Consider the following 18,352-nt stretch of genomic DNA (forward strand, 5'->3'; position numbering starts at 1 on the left):
TGCACGTCATACAAAGGTGCCATACAAAAGTATGGCAGAGAGCTGGCATTGTGGTCTCTCCAAAAAAATATAAGAAACCAAAATCTTGCCCTGCCTCGTAGCGTTTATGTGTTGCGCCAAGCAAATGCATGCACATGGGAAATTGGATACAGATAACACACCTTGTAGTGTTGTCGAGATGGAATCGCACTTCTTCAATTAGAACGTGCATTGTTGTGGATATATGTCCTCCCTGCCATACACAAAACACGTAGATGTAACTTTATGTTCCCTGTCCTCTGATCGGTATTCCTTCTATGTGTGTGTGTGTGTGTGTGTGTGTGTGTGTGTGTGTAATGTAAGCTACTTCAATCAAAAATTATGTCTTCTTGCCTCCTTGTTGACTAACATGCATTATGTATCGTGCTTCCTAATTGCACACGATAATAAGCATCTTGAGGTAAACATCCCCATATCAAAAGGCACTATATTCAGTCTGCTCATTAATAATCCAAACGTGCATCTGGAAAAGTACTATTATGTGATGCTCATGGGCATTAGTATGTGAATAGATTTTCATTGTCCGCCCTGGAGTAGCTTTCCTCCAAGGGAAAATGAGGGTTTGTGTTGGCTACAATGCCAAATTGATGTCTGTCATATGCAGCCATCTGAACTTTAGCCAATAGCTACTGCGTACAATGGACCTTTGCTCTTAGGATCCGTGACCAAATCGTGGTTATTAGCAAGGGAAGCTCTTTACACGCCGCAGTATTGGCCATATTGTCTCTAAAGTTTTTGCTATCCCACCCAATTGTTGAATTGGGCAGCAGTGAACAGTTGGTGGAGGCTAATAGGTGCTAACATATTGGTATGCCTGTCTCCTGAAATGCCATTACTCCGTAGTCTGTGTTCTTCAGCTTCTCCAACATCAAATCTCTTTGTGTGGAAAAAAGGATTAGCTTTTGCTTCTACTCTTTGACTATTCTTTTAATCCTAGTTGACAATGTAGGCGATTGCATGATTTACTACTTGACTGACTACAATGCTGCTGCATCTCCTTGGAGCTACACATTAATCAACTCGTGCGGACACCATATTCTACATTGAATTGGTCATGAGAGATGTTTTTGTTTGTCTGCAGATCATTTTGAAATACTTGCCTCATCAAATTTTCAGATAGGCTATCAACAAAGTTGGACAAGGAGTGCGACTGAAGCCAACCGCTCATCAGACCATGACTTGCACTAGTGGCAATATTCGTCAATGCCTTTCCCTCAACATTGAGTTGTCTGCCAGTTATCTCCTCACACACTCTGCTAAAAGCGCAAGAAACTAGATGCACTGAAACCACTTGCTTAATTACTTGAGGATAACCATCACAGGCTTTTCTACTCTCATGTCCACTTTAACATTTACTCGTTCTATTTCTTCACCCTCTTCCATCCACATTGCCAACAACCTGATATCAACAGCGGAAAAACATGTTGAACAAGCCTCCGAAGCCAATGAGTCTGGTGATTCAACTGTAGATTAGGCCTACTGATCATCGATTGGAATCTAATATCTTCTGTTTCAGTAGCAGTAGAACAGACCTCTGTCATGGGTTGATCGCACAAAATATTTGATCTTTGAAAGTACTGATCATCACATCGGCAAGCATCGAAAGTACCCTCCAGCGTGATGATCTGTGAATAGAAGATCGAATTACAATGCAAAATGATTTTTTATTTTATTTGTTTGGTAGCTTTTCATGGCGGAGATTTTTCAAGAGCTTTTCAGGCAACGATGCTTTAAAAAAAAATTTAAATCCAATTGAGATATTGCAAAAAGAGGCTTTGACTGACCAACAACGTTTTGGGAGGGACAATGTAAGCAAATTTTGTGAAGGATCTGTAGAGAGAAAAGGAATAGCGGTGTCACTTTTTGATAGCAAAATAGAACAGGTAGCATGAGTAGGAAGAAAAAGGCACCCCGAGCGGCGGCTTGGGAGAGAGTAGCCATATACAAGCAGTTGAACTAAATTAATTTCCAAAAAGTGAAAAAAGCAGACATAGCAAGTAGTTTGGTGTATGTGGGCCGCTACATATTGGGGAAAAAGGAGTGTGATGTTTTAGTTGTAGGCAACCGTTACAAGTTGGGGAGAAGGTAAAAATAATGAGTTTATAAAAAAGGGAAATTGATGAGCAACTTAATAAAACAAAGCCTGCCAGTGAGAAGCTCTCACGTGGTGGCTTTTGCAATCAAGCAGCTCACCAAGTAAAAATTCTCAAAGTGCCCTTATATCTATTTTTGTTGGATTGTTCAAGATTTTCTAATCTATATTCATTTCTGACAATTGAGATCCGTTTTTGAGTGCTTAGAACGTAATTTGTCGCCAATTATCTCGCAAAAAAGGCAATTACATCTAGAAATAGTGATGCAATTCATCTCCAAAACCTATATAACGAACTCAAACTACTCTTGCTTGGTGGGCCTTGATATATAACATCTATAGAATATAACAAGACATATGAAAATTGACATTTAGCATCTAGCATTGAAGGAAACAAGAGCATGACTAATTTGGAATGGCGGCACTGCATGAAAGGCATATATACATTTGGAAAATGCTATCGTTTTTTTTGAGAGGAGGCAAAATTTAGTGTTTCAATCAATAGAGATTTTAGGGATGATTGTAAAACTGTTACTTTTTATTGTTATTATGAGAGGATACAAAGTTGTTTTATAAATAAATTAATGGAGATTGATATGAGTATTTTAATAATGAAAAAACCAATCTACTTGACATAAATTTTGCAAATGGATTATGGGCACAGTAATTGAGGAAAGAGAGAAAATTTGTTATTTTGGTTTTTCTTTAAATGCAAGGATACAAACTTGTTTTAAAAATGACATAAATAGAGATTGATATGAGTATTTTAATAATCAATGAACCACTCTACGTGATGTGAATTTTGCAAATGGTGTATGTGCACAATAATTAAGGAAAGAGAGAAACAGGATGTTGTGATAGTAGAGAGAACATCAGCTTTCAATGAGACACGTATGACAGTGGCAAGGGGAACTTAGATCTTTCTTTTTTGTTTCAAGAACATGTATTTCTTGCAGTGAGGGGGATGAGCTTGCAAAATATTATATCCAACGGAACTTATACTACTATGTCTACTGATGAATGTTTTTTCTAGTATACGTGCTACATGTAGATTCTTGGAGACAAAAAGTATGTCAAAACTAAAATTTTCATCAAATGGCTGATAGCGAAGAACGTCAAATCGCATTTTTGAAGGTGGTTGTCGAGTGTGCTCTGCCTTTCATCTTTTGAAATTGTTTGTGACACCTATGTAGTCTTGTCTGTTTCGGCGGCATGCGTTGTTTGTTTCTCTGTTGATTGTCATGCTCGAGCAGCAAAACTTGATTCTTGTTGTCTTATTCTTCATACCAAAAGCAGGAGACATGATAAGTACAAGATTGCATGCTAAAAATTGAGAATATTAGACTATATATTCAAGTAAGATATTCGATGAATTTTTTTAAAGGTGGTGCGACCTATGGGTTGTCGATGTTGATAAAAGTGTACAGATCAGAAATTCTGAATCGTGCTTTGTAAACATCTTTGATGTGTTGCCATGTCAGCTTTTGCTCTATAATTGATGGTGGCTCCTCATTGCACTGTCTCTTGTTGAAGCTTGCCAAGATCTCGCTTGCGTCATTGTTCGTTGTATCTAACAAGTCCTCAAGTGTGACATTGTAGCCATAGTGTAGCATCTCAAGAATGTAGGGCTTTATTGGTGTCTTCATTTGAAGTAAACGATTATCGTCCTCAACTATCATGAGATCCTCGGGCACGTCAATTTCTATAGTTAGTTTGTTAATGATCTCTTTCACTAGACCTGTAAAAAAGGTGTATTAGAAGGGATAAACAAAGGATTTTTTTCTTGTAAAAAAGCTTGTTTACTGTTTATTGTAGATAGCAAAGCAATGACAATAAGAAAAAAAGATAAAATTACACTCATGTTGATGTGTGTATAGAACTAACCTGTTGCTCTTTTGATACCCATGCTCGTATTTTGTTTGAGCTTTTTAACGGATCTATCTAATGATAATGGCAACTCTGCATATTTTGTAAAACCCTTGATGTAAGCGTCCAGGTGGAAACCTGCCAAGTTAAGCAGGTGCATTTGCTTCTCCGTTGAATACTGACGTGGTTCAAGTTCGGGGTGTTTCTTCGAGGTGATTTTTTTCTTGAAAAGGGTAACAAGTCTCTGCAAGGTTATACAAAAGTGATCAGTATGTGTATTTGTGTGCATTGAAGGAGCATAATGTGATATGTTTTATAGAGCAGTATACCTTTGAATTGCTCATTTTGTTCTGTTGGATATCTACATTGCTTGCAATGGTGACACAATTAGATTTTGTATTGATAAAACCGATAGTAGAATTGTGCAGAACTATTGAGAAAGTGGTCATAATAATTGAGATAAAATTAAAGCGCAAGACAATGTTATAGAAAGTGGAGTGTAAGTTAACGACACTTCCGAAAGATCAACATAGACAAAGAACTCTTGAGATATCAGTTGTAATATTTGACCCAATATTTTTCAATAAAAGTATTTCATTTACTTTGCAAGTATTTAAGGTTCACATATTATTAGGTCAAAGAGAATTCTAATGGAACAATCGGATTGAAAATCGAACTCTGGAACTATTAATTATGACCCTTATTCACTTGAAAACAATAGGTTGATAGGGGAAACCTAAGCCTCAAGATTGTATCTAAAGATAAGAGTTGACCCTTTAGAAAAAAGGAACAATTTTAGGAAAGAAAGAGTAATTATAGGACAGGGGGAATAATTTTAGAAGAGAAGGAGTAGGAGGAGTACTTTTAGGAAAGAAAGAGTATTTTTAGAAAAGTGAGAAGAGGAATCTAGTTTAGAGCTCTTTGCTTGGAAGCTAAGTTTGTTCTAAACTTAGAGACTTGAAATCGGGCATCGAAATCAGTGTCTGAAAAAAATAATAAATATATATATATATATATTTTAACAGTCACAAACGTGCACGAACTTATCTCTCCTTGCTTCCCTCTATTCTTAGATCGTGATTTTGGCCTTGAGAGCCTAAATAAAGGCCTCTTTCCCTTTACTTTCAATATACACACTCTCAGAAGCGGAAGCTCTCTTGGCTTTACGTCGGAGTTACCTTCTCTCCCTCAAGCTCTTACCCTCAACCCATCTCCATCTCCATCTCCAACTTCTTTCTCTACCATCATGATGCTGCCGCTCAAATTCTTGAGTTCTCGTTCTCTTTTCCCCCCCCCTTCTCTTTCACAGTACAATGGCCCCGAAGCAAGTGGCTTGAAGCTCGAAGGACGCTCATGCCGCTCCACCTCCAAGAAAGGTGCAAAGGAAGGCATCAACTACTTGTTAACCTTAGATATATTTTCAGTTAAGTGTTGGTAGAACCTTAGCTTATAACTTTTAGTCTTTTGTAAGTTAATTGGCTTGTACCTCTTCATTTCTGGAAGTAAGTTATCTCATGCCCCTTGTAATGCAATGTAAGAGAGAGAATAGGATGAATGAAGGGTTTTGGCTATGGAGTATCTCATTTTTTTTCTATTCTCTGTATTCAATCTCTATTCTATTCCCTAAATCTATACTGCAACCTGAATAGGTACTGAAACTGTGTTAATTTTGTGATGAAGTACTGTAAAGTCTAGATACATGATTCAATTGTAATTCCCTACTATCTCCAATGCCTCAATAACACTTGGCGATCCTGCTAATTGTGGAGAGAACATTGCTCAAGCCAACATGGGCAATGCGATTTAGCTGGGGCATATGGCGGTTGCAACTAAAAATTTCCTGACGACTTTCTCCAATTGGCAGTCAGAGGAAGAGGAGCAGGAAGAATACAACTGTATTTTCCTTCATGACCATTTTTTGACACTACCCGATGATTTAAAACTTCTAATTTCTTCTAAGGTGTTTCAGTATTATAGGGCGTTGTTAATCCCATTTGGATTATCTAATGGTCCAGTTAGTCTAACTAGCTGTTCCAGTAGTAGGCAACTCAAAAGTTTTCTAAAAATGAAAAGCGGTAGAAGATATGTATGAGTGATTTAGAGGATCCACCACCAACAATATCCTATGGCACCAGGTTTCAAAGAAGAAGATGGGATTCATGGTTGGAATCTTAACTTTAGAGAATAGGAAATCATACAGGGGAAGAGATTCCTGAACTAGGAGCACTTACAGGATTACCACCAATTCTTGAAGGGACAAGATCTAGAGAATCTAGCAGCACAAGTGGAGGTCAACGACAGGAAGTGTTGAGATGTCGATCTCTACACCTTGAGCTGGAATCCACTACGGGTCTTGGCCGCTTATGGCATTTACTCACTGGCGCGTTAGGTGACCGACACGGAGGATCTCTGCCAGTGATTCTACAGCTGGACTACACTTATAGTGCCAGCCTAGTACGCTACTAGCGAGTTCACACTTAGTGACCGCATGTACATATGTGCTACTTTTCAGCTTTAGCACTTAGTCATTTTGTACTCTCTTTTCTGTGAAGAAGAAGAAGAAGATTTCCATCTCTGTGTGCTTTGTGCTTGTCTTGTGTAGCTCTCTTGCATCCTCATTCTTTACATGGTATCAGAGCCTGGTGCAGGCAAGAGAGGCTAAGAGAGAAAGAGCATCACAATCCCTTCGTTCGCACAAGTTTCTGAACAGGTCTCCAAAGTGCAGTATACAGAGATTTACTGTACAAGTACAGTGGTTGTATGTACGCTTGATTGTGGACACTCGTTAAGTTTAGAAAGCGTTATAGGTACCACAATAGCAGGTTCAGCAGATTTGCAGGTTTTTGCAGATTGCAGCTATTTTGTCTTAGTGCTTCAAGATATCTGACGGTTTCAGTCAGATTGTTACTGAGAAGCTTGAGAAAAATAACTACCCTGCATGGAAGTTCAGAATAACAAATTTCCTAAAAGGAAAAGGTTATTGGGACTATGTAGAAGGAGACAATGAAAAGGAACCAGAGATTCCCGAGGCAAATGCTACAGCAGAACAAAGGAAAGCTTTGAGGGACTGGCAACAAGGCCAGAGCAAAGTGATGTATTGGCTTTCTATGAGCATCACAGATGGCATGATGGGCTATCTGCAAGATGCTGAAAACCCCGCCATTGCATGTAGAAACTTAGGCAGAGTGTTCGATAAACACCAAGGCCAGGAAGCTTCAACTAAAGTCGGAGCTAAATCAGGTTAAGAGGAACAACCTCTCAATCAATGATTATGCCTTGAAGATCAAGAGTATCATTAAGGCTCTTGGATCTATTAAAGTCTCAGTGGAAGACGATGACATTGTCCGTGCATGCTTGGATGGTCTAGGAGATGAGTATGTACATTTTAGGTCTTCCATGAATACAAGAGACGACATCCTCGTGTTCCAAGATTTGATTTCTATGCTTATTCTTGAGAAGAAGAACCTTGACACATCTTCTTCTCATGGCACAAATAATTCTGAACAGGCCTTCTATTCTAACTCCAACAGAGGTAGAGGTAGAGGTCGTGGTCGAGGCCCAAGGGGTTGCAGGGGCCAATTTCTGGAAGGTCAATCAAATCAAAACAATACAGGTGGCAGGGGAAACCAGTCTCAAGGCAGGGGGAGTCAAAGAGGTCATGGTGCAGGATCAAGCAGGCAACAACATACTCCAGATAGCAGAGAATGTTGGACTTGTGGTGAAAGAGGTCACATGTCACGTGACTGTCCAAAGGGAAAATCAAGTGGAAAGAGAGAACAGGGCAACTATGCATCTACTAGCAGAGATGCAGATGACAGAAAAAACGAGCGCATGTTTGTTATCCAGCATGTAATGAATACAATGACTATAGAGAATTCCACCCAAGATGATGTTTGGTATGTGGATTCAGGTGTCTCTAATCACATGACGTCTCGTGGAGAGTGGTTTAGAGATATGCGCAAACCAGATGTGTCAGGCTATGTGCAGACAGGAGATGACACAACTCACCTCATTGCTCATGTAGGGGACATACCTCTAAATACGAAGAGTGGGAAATCAAAGTACTTAGCAGATGTACTTCATGTCCCAAACATTACAAAGAATCTTGTTTCTGTTGGACAAATGGTTGAGCAGGGTTTACAGGTTTGCTTCAATCCAAATGGCTGTTATGTAGAAGATTTCCAGAATGGCTGTAAGATGATCACAGAGGGCAAATGTGTGGGCAGAATGTTTACGCTGAATGTAGACATGCCTGAGGTAAAAGCTGCATTATTTGCACAGGGCACAGGTGTTGTGGCTGATGTTGACATTTGGCACAAACGCATTGGCCATGTCAATGAGCAGAGATTGCGCAGCATGCAATCAAAACAGAATGTAAAAGGTTTGCCCAAATTTAAGGTGGATGGTATGCATAAAGTGTGTGCAGCATGCCAGTTTGGAAAACAGTCAAAGGGCTCATTTCCACATGAGCGCAATGTATGTAAAAAGCCACTTGAGGTGGTGCACACAGATGTTTGGGGTCCAACCGATACTGCAAGTATACATGGTTGCAGGTATTATGTCTCTTTCATTGATGACCATACAAGGAAAGTATGGGTCTACTTCATGCGTAACAAAAGTGAAGTGTTTGGTCACTTTCAAGACTTCAAAGTCATGACTCAGAAGGAGACAGATATGCAAATCAAGACATTGAGGTCAGATGGAGGGGGAGAGTACTTCTCCAATGATTTTTCAGATTTTCTGCGAATGCATGGTATACGCAGGCAGTTTACATGCAGATATACTCCACAACAAAATGGGGTCGCAGAAAGGAAAAACAGGCACATTGCAGAGGTTGCACGTGCATTGATGAATGAGAAGAACATGCCTCATCATTTCTAGGCTGAAGCCGTAAATACAACTGTGTACATTATGAACAGGACACCTACAGCTGCGGTGCATGATGTAACACCTGAGGAAAAGTTTACAGGTACAAAGCCTGATTTGGCACACTTGAAAGTGTTTGGCTGCATAGCTTACGTGCATGTACCAGATGAGTTGCGTAGGAAATTGGATCCTAAAGCAGAGAAATGTATTCTTATGGGATATTCCCTGGAACAAAAGGGGTACATGTGCTATAATCCTACTACACGAGAATTACGAGTGAGCAGATGTAGTCTTTGATGAGATGAGCAGCTGGTACAGTAATGCACATGGCACTATTGGGGCTGATGTAAAAGATGATGTGGTTGTACAAAATGTGAGGCCACAGTCACAGGTTTTGAGTGGACCACAAGAGTCCTCTTCTCCTGGCTCTGTTGAGAAACCATGGAATGGTAGACTACGTACGCAGGTTACTCCACCAACAGGTACAGGGAATGTATCACGAGAAGGAAAGGAAAAGGTTGATGAACCTCCCTTTATGGCTGATGCATCATCAAGTTTTTCACATGTAGACATGGATTCAGATGGTTCTGAACAAAGTCTTGATGAGGAATTTGGAATTCCGGCTGTCAGGACACCTGGTGTAAGGAAAGTACAAGAAGATGCTAGAGGGCAAAGGAGTGATCCAGGACTACGCAGATCTAATAGAGTCAAAAATCCAGTTCAGAAATTGACTTATGATGGGTATCTAGCGCATCACCAAGCCTACATGGCTAAGGTGATACAGGATGTGGAGCCCACATGTTTTGAGGATGCAGCTGGAAATGTGCATTGGGATGATGCAATGAATGAAGAGATGGCTGCATTGGAAGCAAACGACACATGGGAGTTGGTGCCATTGCCAAGTGGCAAGAAAGCTATTGGCTGTAAATGGGTGTATAAAACCAAGCATAAGGCTGATGGTAACATTGAGCGTCACAAGCCAAGGCTGGTCTCAAAGGGTTATGCACAGACGTATGGCATAGACTATGAGGAGACCTTTGCTCCAGTGGCAAAGATGATGACTGTGAGAGCTGTCATAGCAGACTATGTATGCAGACTTCTCAAAGCTTTGTATGGTTTGAAGCAGGGCTCTAGAGCATGGTATGACAGGATTTCCAAGTATCTTGTCAGTATTGGTTTTAAGAGAGCTCATGCTGATCATTCACTCTATGTACGTGAGAGTGATGTGGGGATTGTGGTCATTACCATATATGTAGATGACCTTATCATTGTTGGTGATAATGCTATGGAGATTGACCATGTGAAAGGTCTTCTCAAACAAGAGTTTGAAATGAAAGATTTAGGCGAGTTGTCCTACTTTCTTGTCATTGAGGTGATCAGGATTCCAGAGGGTGTATGGCTATCACAAAGACAGTATGCTTTGGACATGTTGTCAAAGTATGGTATGGCTGATTGTAAGCCAATTTCTATTCCCTTGGATGTGAATTCAAAGCTGAGTGCAGAGAAGGGTGATGTTTTTGATGATGTCAACATGTACAGGAAGATTGTGGGTAGTCTAATCTACTTGACTATCAGGAGGCCAGACTTGAGCTACACAGTAGGCTTGGAGAGTCAGTTCATGCAGCTTACGAGGAAGCCACATTTGGATGGAGTACGACGCACACTTAGGTATGTGCAAGGTACTCTTGACTACGCATTGTTCTATGCAGCAGATGCACCATTAGCATTGTATGGATATACAGATACAGATTGGGCAGGTAGCATTGTTGATAGGAGATCTATGAGTGGCTTCATGTTCTCTTTTGGGAGTGCTGCTGTTACTTGGAGCAGCAAAAAGCAGCCTACGGTTGCTTTATCGAGCACAGAAGCCGAGTACAGAGGTGCAGCAGTTGCGGCGTGCGAGGTAGCTTGGCTACGCACATTACTTGAGGACTTGGGAGTGCAGGTGGACCAACAGATTTTCATCCATTGTGACAACCTCAGCAACGTGCAGTTGGCTAGGAACCCAGTGTTCCATGCCAGGACCAAACACATAGAGGTCCATTACCACTACGTTCGAGAGTGAGTGTTGGCGGGCGACATCGACATGGTCTACGTCAGCAGAGAGGAGCAGATAGCGGATATCTTTACCAAGGCCCTCGGAGCTGAGAAGCTTCGACGTTTCCGGACTATGCTTGGACTCTGCGACATGCAGAGCTCGAGGGGGAGTGTTGAGATGTCGAGCTCTACACCTTGAGCTGGCATCCACTACGGGTCTTGGCCGATTACGGCATTTATTCACTGGCGCGTTAGGTGACCGACACGGAGGATCTCTGCCAGTGATTCTACAGCTGGACTACACTTACAGTGCCAACCTAGTACGCTTATAGTGAGTTCACACTTAGTGACCGCATGTACATATGTGCTACTTTTCAGCTTTAGCACTTAGGCATTTTGTACTGTCTTTTTTGTGAAGAAGAAGAAGAAGCTTTCCATCTCTGTGTGCTTGGTGCTTGTCTTGTGTAGCTCTCTTGCATCCTCATTCTTTACAGGAAGTAGGGTAAACTTCTTCACCTAGGCCAATAGGGCACGGAAGAAACCCAACTCCTGAAATGGTCATCCAATAGTTGGTTGGTATTCAAGAAATCCATCAGTTTTTGAGGGCGAGGAGGCAACCGCAGTTTCCTACACCACCACCTTTACCATTGTTAAATTTTAATACTTTGGGAGGTCCACAAATTCAACAAATACCCATTATGGCACAACAACCACTCAACCCTAAAGTAGGGGCAACAAAATTCAGTGGTGGGAAAGAATCCTAGGATGCTGACATTCATGTGGGACAGTTTGAGACAAGATGTTCTGCTAGTGGATATAATGTACTTTGTAATGATGCTATCAAGAAGGAGCATTTTGAAGCAACATTGTAGGGAAAACCCATGTCGTGGTTCATGCAATATGGTACTGCTGCATTTCCTGATTATGATAATTTGAAAATCAGATTTTTGGGATTAAAGGTAGAGAAAACCCCTGAAGGTGTTTTGAAGAAAATCAGAAAAATTAAACAAAAAGATTTGTTGGTAGAGGATTATGCCCAGCAGTTCAGAAACTTGATGAACAGGTTGCAGGCCAATCAAAGACCCTCTTGGGAGCAATTGGGTGACTACTTTTGTAGAGGTTTGAGGAAGCAATTGAGCAGTGCAGTTGCAGGTCGTGCTCCTCTTACCCAACCTCAAGATTTTGGAAACATAGTAGATGCAGCCATGGAAGCTGAGAGAAGATATGGCACCAATGAACAAAAGAAAAGTAAGAAGAAGAAGTCCAAGCAGGACTCAGATTGAGAGGATTCAGATTCAGATTCAGATTCAGATTTTGATAAGGAGACAGATTCTAAGAATGAGGAAGAGGACACATGGAGTGCCAAGGAGAAGAAGAAGAAGAAATCCAAAAAGAAACGATCGAAGTCAAAGAAACAAAAAAGCAAAGGCAATCAAACAATACAATGCAACCATGTTCTATTGTGGTACAATGGGGCATAGGCAGCTTTGATGTAAGCATAGGAATGAGACAGGGATTCCAATTGTGAATTTCAACTCTCCAAATACAGACACTAGTTCTTCTAATGATGGAAGAATGAAACAACGAGCCTAGGTTAATGCACTCTTTTTGGAAGAAATTGATATTTCAGTAGAAAAGCAGGGCAGTCAACAAGCAAAAATTTCCTGCAAACAGTTTACTGAGGAACCAGGGAAAAAAATCACAAACTCATACACCCATTCTTTACATTCTTCTTAGTGTGATTGTTCTCAATGTATTGAAATTGAAGAAGTGCTAGAGAAACCATTGGTAGCACAGAGTTTGGTTATCACTAGGTCCAAAGGGAAGTTGCCCCCACAAGAAAAGGAACAGGGGAAAGATCCCGAGGATCCTATTAATTGGAAAGCTCAGGATAAAATACGGAGAGGAGTTCTAAAGTAAATCCAATCCAATAAAAAAAATGAAGATTCAACAAATTTTTGGCCAACTAGTTCAATGCAAAAAATATGGGAGAATTTGTGCAGTAAACAATCCGATTTTGAAGAGTTACAACATCACCTGAAATCTGATAATTTAGTACAGTCTCCTGCTAAGGGGCTATCAGATTATCTTTTTGAAGCATTGATGGATGCCCCTATTTCAATGAAGGTGGGAAAACTATTGAAATTAGTTCTTGACTTTAGTCAGAGATTCCTCAAGAAATTGACAAATCAGGCGATCGAAATAGTTTTCGATCAAAAAATATCTCGATCGAAAATTGTTTTATACGGTTATTCCGTAATTATTCGGAAATACGGCGTATATTGACGTTTTATACGTATAATTTTTGTTATACCGGCGTATAAATGCAACGCAGATGGTTAAGAGCAACCAGAGTGAAACAACTTTGGGGTGTAGACACCATTGTTATTCAACAAGAAAAGAAGAAGATCAGAATGCAGATGATTCCTAGGAAAAATATCCCACCTGGTTTTCGACCCTTGTATGATGTAGAAGGCGTCAACATGGGAGAAGCTATTGAAGAAGACGAGGAAGAAGAACTCCTTCAAAGGAATGAGACATTCATTCCTACTTTTGAAGTAGATGTGCAAAAGATTGCACATGTATTTCATAATCAGGTATAGTCACCTGACATAAAACAGACAGATAGAAGAAATGTTTCAGGTAACATAGTCATTACTATAAAGCTGCAAGAGGAGCAAGAAACAGTAGAATCAATAAAGCATGGAGAGATAATTTTTGAAGAGAAAATGTGAAAGAGTTCAAGATTTAGAGAATATGATTTAGAAGATATGAATTTAGGAGACGAAAAAGAGCCCAAATTTGTCAGGGTGTCCACTGAATTGGACGTGAATTTTAAGAGGTCATTGAAAACCTTATTGCATGAGTTTAAAGCTATTTTTTCTTGGTCTTATACTGATATGAAGGGAGCAGATCCATCAGTATGTTAGCATAAAATTAATTAAAAAAAAACTGATGTAGTATCAGTCAAGCAGCAAAGATATATGATGACTCCTAACTATGCCAAACAAGTGAAAGAGGAAATAGATAAACTGTTGGAAGTAGGTTTAAGCTATCCAGTGGATAAAGGAACTTGGTTGTCACCCATTGTGGTGGTTCCAAAGAAAAATGGCAAAATCAAAGTCTGTGTGGATTACAAAAAATTGAATGCTGCTACAATTACTAATCCATTTCCATTGCCTTACTGTGATACAATGCTAGATGCAGTTGCAAGAAAGGAAATGTATAGATTTTTGGATGGTTTCAGTGTCTATAATCAGGTCAATATGGCTTTGGAGAACAGGGAAAAAACTGCATTTATTATAGAATGGGGTGTATATGCTTCCACAGTAATGAACTTTGGACTAAAGAATGCACCACCAACTTTTCAGAAATGGGTCATGGAAGTTTTTGATCCTTATGTGACAACATTTATGAAAGTATTTTTGATAGCTTGCTGCAACCTAGTAACGAGAAAATTAACATACATGGGGGCATCATCATTAGCACCTTCATGTGAAAAATAAAAGCTATCAATGTTCATTCTACTCTCTTGGTTATTCTCAGCCATGTTAACAAAATTTGTGTACGTACTTAGGGTATGCTTTGGAAATTCAAAACCTTAGTTTCCACTCCTCTTAGCCTTTGAAAATCGGCTCTTAAGTATCTACACCCACGTTGCAAAGTGGTTAATTATAGAGAGTTGTTAACCCTCACAGCTCACGGACACCCTATGATCTATAAACGTTGTATTATTTATTTAAGTAGAGTCAGGTACCGGGCTTGTCGGTCCAATAGGGAAAGGTAGAGTGATCGCCGATGAGAGGCGCACTCTAACTGGGACATTCAAGGGATTAGTTGGCTAAGCATGGGAGCCCAAGTGTGAATGGGGTGAGCTCCTATAAAAGCCAACTAAACCTAATTTTTACTCATTCTCTCATTTGTGCAATAGAAGAGTGCTCTTGCTCCATCTCCATCTTCTTCTTCTTCACCTCCTTGTGTGTGTGTGTGTGTGAGAGAGAGAGAGAGAGAGAGAGGGAGAGTGTGTGTGCGATCGAGCATTACGAAGGCACGACGGCGGCGAAGCGGTTGAGCGCGGCACGACTGCAGCTTCTTCTTCATCGCGGCGAGGAATCCACCACGAAGGCGAGCGTAGAGCGGTGAGTGACACACCCTTTGTTTTCTTGAGCTTGCTAGTTTAGGCTTGTTGTGTGCTTGGAGCCGTTTGTGGCTCGCACACGGTGTATTGGCAAGTCCCTTGCTTCGACAGTGCGGCAAGGAGCGCATATTTTTGGCGCCCCTGCCGAGGATATGCCCTACACTAAGCTCGGTTAGCACTTTACGCTTCCTTGTGGTGCAATTTCTATCATAGGAAAGGCAGGGAAGGAGTGTGTGGAGATTTCTGTTTTTTGCGTTTTCTGCATTTGCTGTCAAGTTTCAATTTCTGCTATTGTCTGCGTTTTTTCAATTTCTGCATTTTCAAGTTTGGCGTTTTCAATTTCTGCAATTTTCAATTTCTGCGTTTTAAATTTCTGCAATTCAGCGTTTTTTCAATTTTCTGCATTTCGGCATTTTCAATTTCTGCGTTTTCAATTTCTGCAATTTTCTGCATTTCTGCGTTTTTTCAATTTTCTGCATTTTTGCATTTTCAATCTGGAAATAAAAATAAAAATAAAATAAAATCGGAAAATAAAAACGCGAGTGAGCGGGCGGCGAAATTTTTCGAAAATAAAAAACGTGACTCTTAAAACGGACGGGTTGGTTTGTATAAAAGATAGATTGGCAAGCCCAAGCCCAAGCCCAAGCCCAGGCCTCAGTCCTCAGTCTTATGATATACATTAGACTCACTCTTATATATATACCCTACTCCCTCAAGAGAGAATGAGAGCATGTGGGACAAGTCCTCCACTCTCCTCCTTTCTCTTCCCACTTGCACCCTTAGACTTTCTAGTTGGGCCTAGTTCCCTACTGGAAATTGACAGTTTTAGGGATTCCGAGGGCATAGAGTGACCAAACGGAGGGCTGTAAAGCACGACACGACCCTCTGACCGATACGCTCATTTCGAGCTATCACACGGCCCATTCCACGACACGCTCTAAAAAATCTAGCAAAAAAACAAACAAAAAACACGCTAAAAACTAGTCACAAGGCCTCCTAGAGCAGCTTTTTGACACCTTAGGGTATCAGAAGCACATGCACTTACGCTCTGGGCGGGTGCTAGAACACGAGCATATTGAGGGTGCCTCTGTTCATACAGACACCCATTACCCATCCACGATAAGCTCTAGACCCTCAGCGGGGACACAAGGTAGCACCACCCAAGACCCTAAAATAGACGCTAGTGATTCCTCCTCCGACTCAGAAATCATGGAAGCATACCCTACCCAAAACACTGAGAGAGAAGGCCATGCACCTCCCGAAGCTCCACAGCCTAGTACTAGTATGTTTATCCGTTTCATGGAAACATTAGGTAGAGCTACTCGCTCGGAACCTGATGCAAATGAAGCACACGAAGGGGGTGGGGAAGTGGACTCTCCTTTCACATCGGACGTGGACCCCACACCCCCAAAGAGTGTCCATGTGGATATCCTACCAACTTCTTACCAAGAAGGCCCTGTCGAGCCGCCTCCTTCAGAAGTTCCCTCTAGAGTACCGTTGGTGACAAGTAAAACCACGGGGAGCAACATTGCTTCTACCTCACAAGAAACCGTTAACACGTCGACTCTAGAAGGATTGTTCATTAATGATCATTGGACATACGACCTCCACATTGAGGTGTTGACGGATCTACACTCTGGCCACGCCTACCATGTAGGATGGATAGAGATTGTACAATCCACCTCTAGTGCCACGAGCATCGAAGATCAACAGAAAATGATCTGTAATGTTATCCATGGCATTATTCAATCCGAAAGGCAAAACCGAGGGGTAAATATACTCTCAACTGGCCCCATGAGATTTTTGGATACGAGCAAGGCTCAACAGCCTACTCTATCACAAATGGAGACTCCTCTAATGAGCCCCATGGACCCATCTTACATCATTTCACCTGGGGTCTCTATGCAATCTGAGCCTCCGAGTGAAAACTTTAGCTTCCCTAACTTGGCTCAACCCTCTATCAAGGAAAACACAGTGCTCACTCCAGGGATAAGCCTAATAGAGAATGTACCGATGATATCTACGGTTAGCGCAGTGCCACTACCTAGTGTTGTAGTACCTAATATGGGGCCTCGACCGTATGTGCCTCTAGCCCCTTATGCACACATGGCCCCCACACCTCCAATTGTACCACTTGCTTATGCTCCTCGAGTGCCGCTCCCTAGCTCTTATCCGAGTGGACCTATGCCCGGTTATGTTCCATATCCTGCATCATCCACACATATGCCAAGACCGGTACCCGTCCCTCTCCCACATATGATTCCAAGAGTACCTCCACCGGCCCTGCCTCCTCACATAGGTGACTTGGCAGCGTTTGCTCAAACCATAGGTCGATCTATCGCGGAAAATATGCGTCATGCATCTGATAGAGAGCCTAGAAGTAAGGCAGTACAAATTGCCAAACTCACGCAAAAATTCAATGGGGACGAAGATGCTAGAAAACACATTGAAGTGTTTGAACAAGTATGTGATTCCTTAGGGGAACGCAACGAACTACATAAGTGCAATGCCTTAAGCTTGACATTAAGTGGGAAGGCTGGAGATTGGTATAGAACCCTAAGGGTGGACGAGAAAACAATCTACCCTACCCTTCGAAGGTTGTTTCTAAAGGAGTACATACGAGAAGGTGTGCTTTGGGGTGTAGCATCTCAGCTACAGAAGGCCGAACGTAAGGAAGGAGAGTCAGTAAGGGACTTCATTAGTCGTCTAAAGCACTTAAACTCTCGTTGCCCTGTAAATGAGCGCTTCAACAATAACCAGCTGCTTGATCGATTCATTCGAGGGTTGAGGAATGAAGGAATCTATAATGGACTAGTGATTAGAGGTATCACAACCTGGGAAGATGTCACTGCCAATGCAATCCAATTAGAGGACAACTTGATGATAGCAGGCATGAGGGTGTCTACTGACACGAGATCCACTAGCTCACAAGCCATTGAGTATGAACCCATGACTGCAAAGCCCATTGCCAATGAGCCAAAGGTATTTGAGACATTCTTGACAGACCTCACCAAGGCAATCCAAGAGTCTCTTAAGGATAATCGACCCCCTCAAAATAGTCACATGTATCCAAGAAGGGAGCAACAATGGTGTTCCATTTGCTTAGGTCCACATAGCACTAGTGAGTGCCCTACGTTTAGAGTAAAATTTAATGGAACTTGCAACGCATGTGGTAGGTATGGTCACCAAGCTAAGGATTGTTTAATGATCAAACGTATGATGGCAAATAGACCACCTGTAGCCTAGACGGATGCGCCTCGAGCTCCTGTATTGATGCCTACTCCACCTGTTGAGCAACTACCGCAACACATGGT

Source organism: Adiantum capillus-veneris, chromosome 25 (assembly GCF_014529385.1).
Source record: "Adiantum capillus-veneris isolate H3 chromosome 25, ASM1452938v2, whole genome shotgun sequence".
Lineage (NCBI taxonomy): Eukaryota > Viridiplantae > Streptophyta > Polypodiopsida > Polypodiales > Pteridaceae > Adiantum > Adiantum capillus-veneris.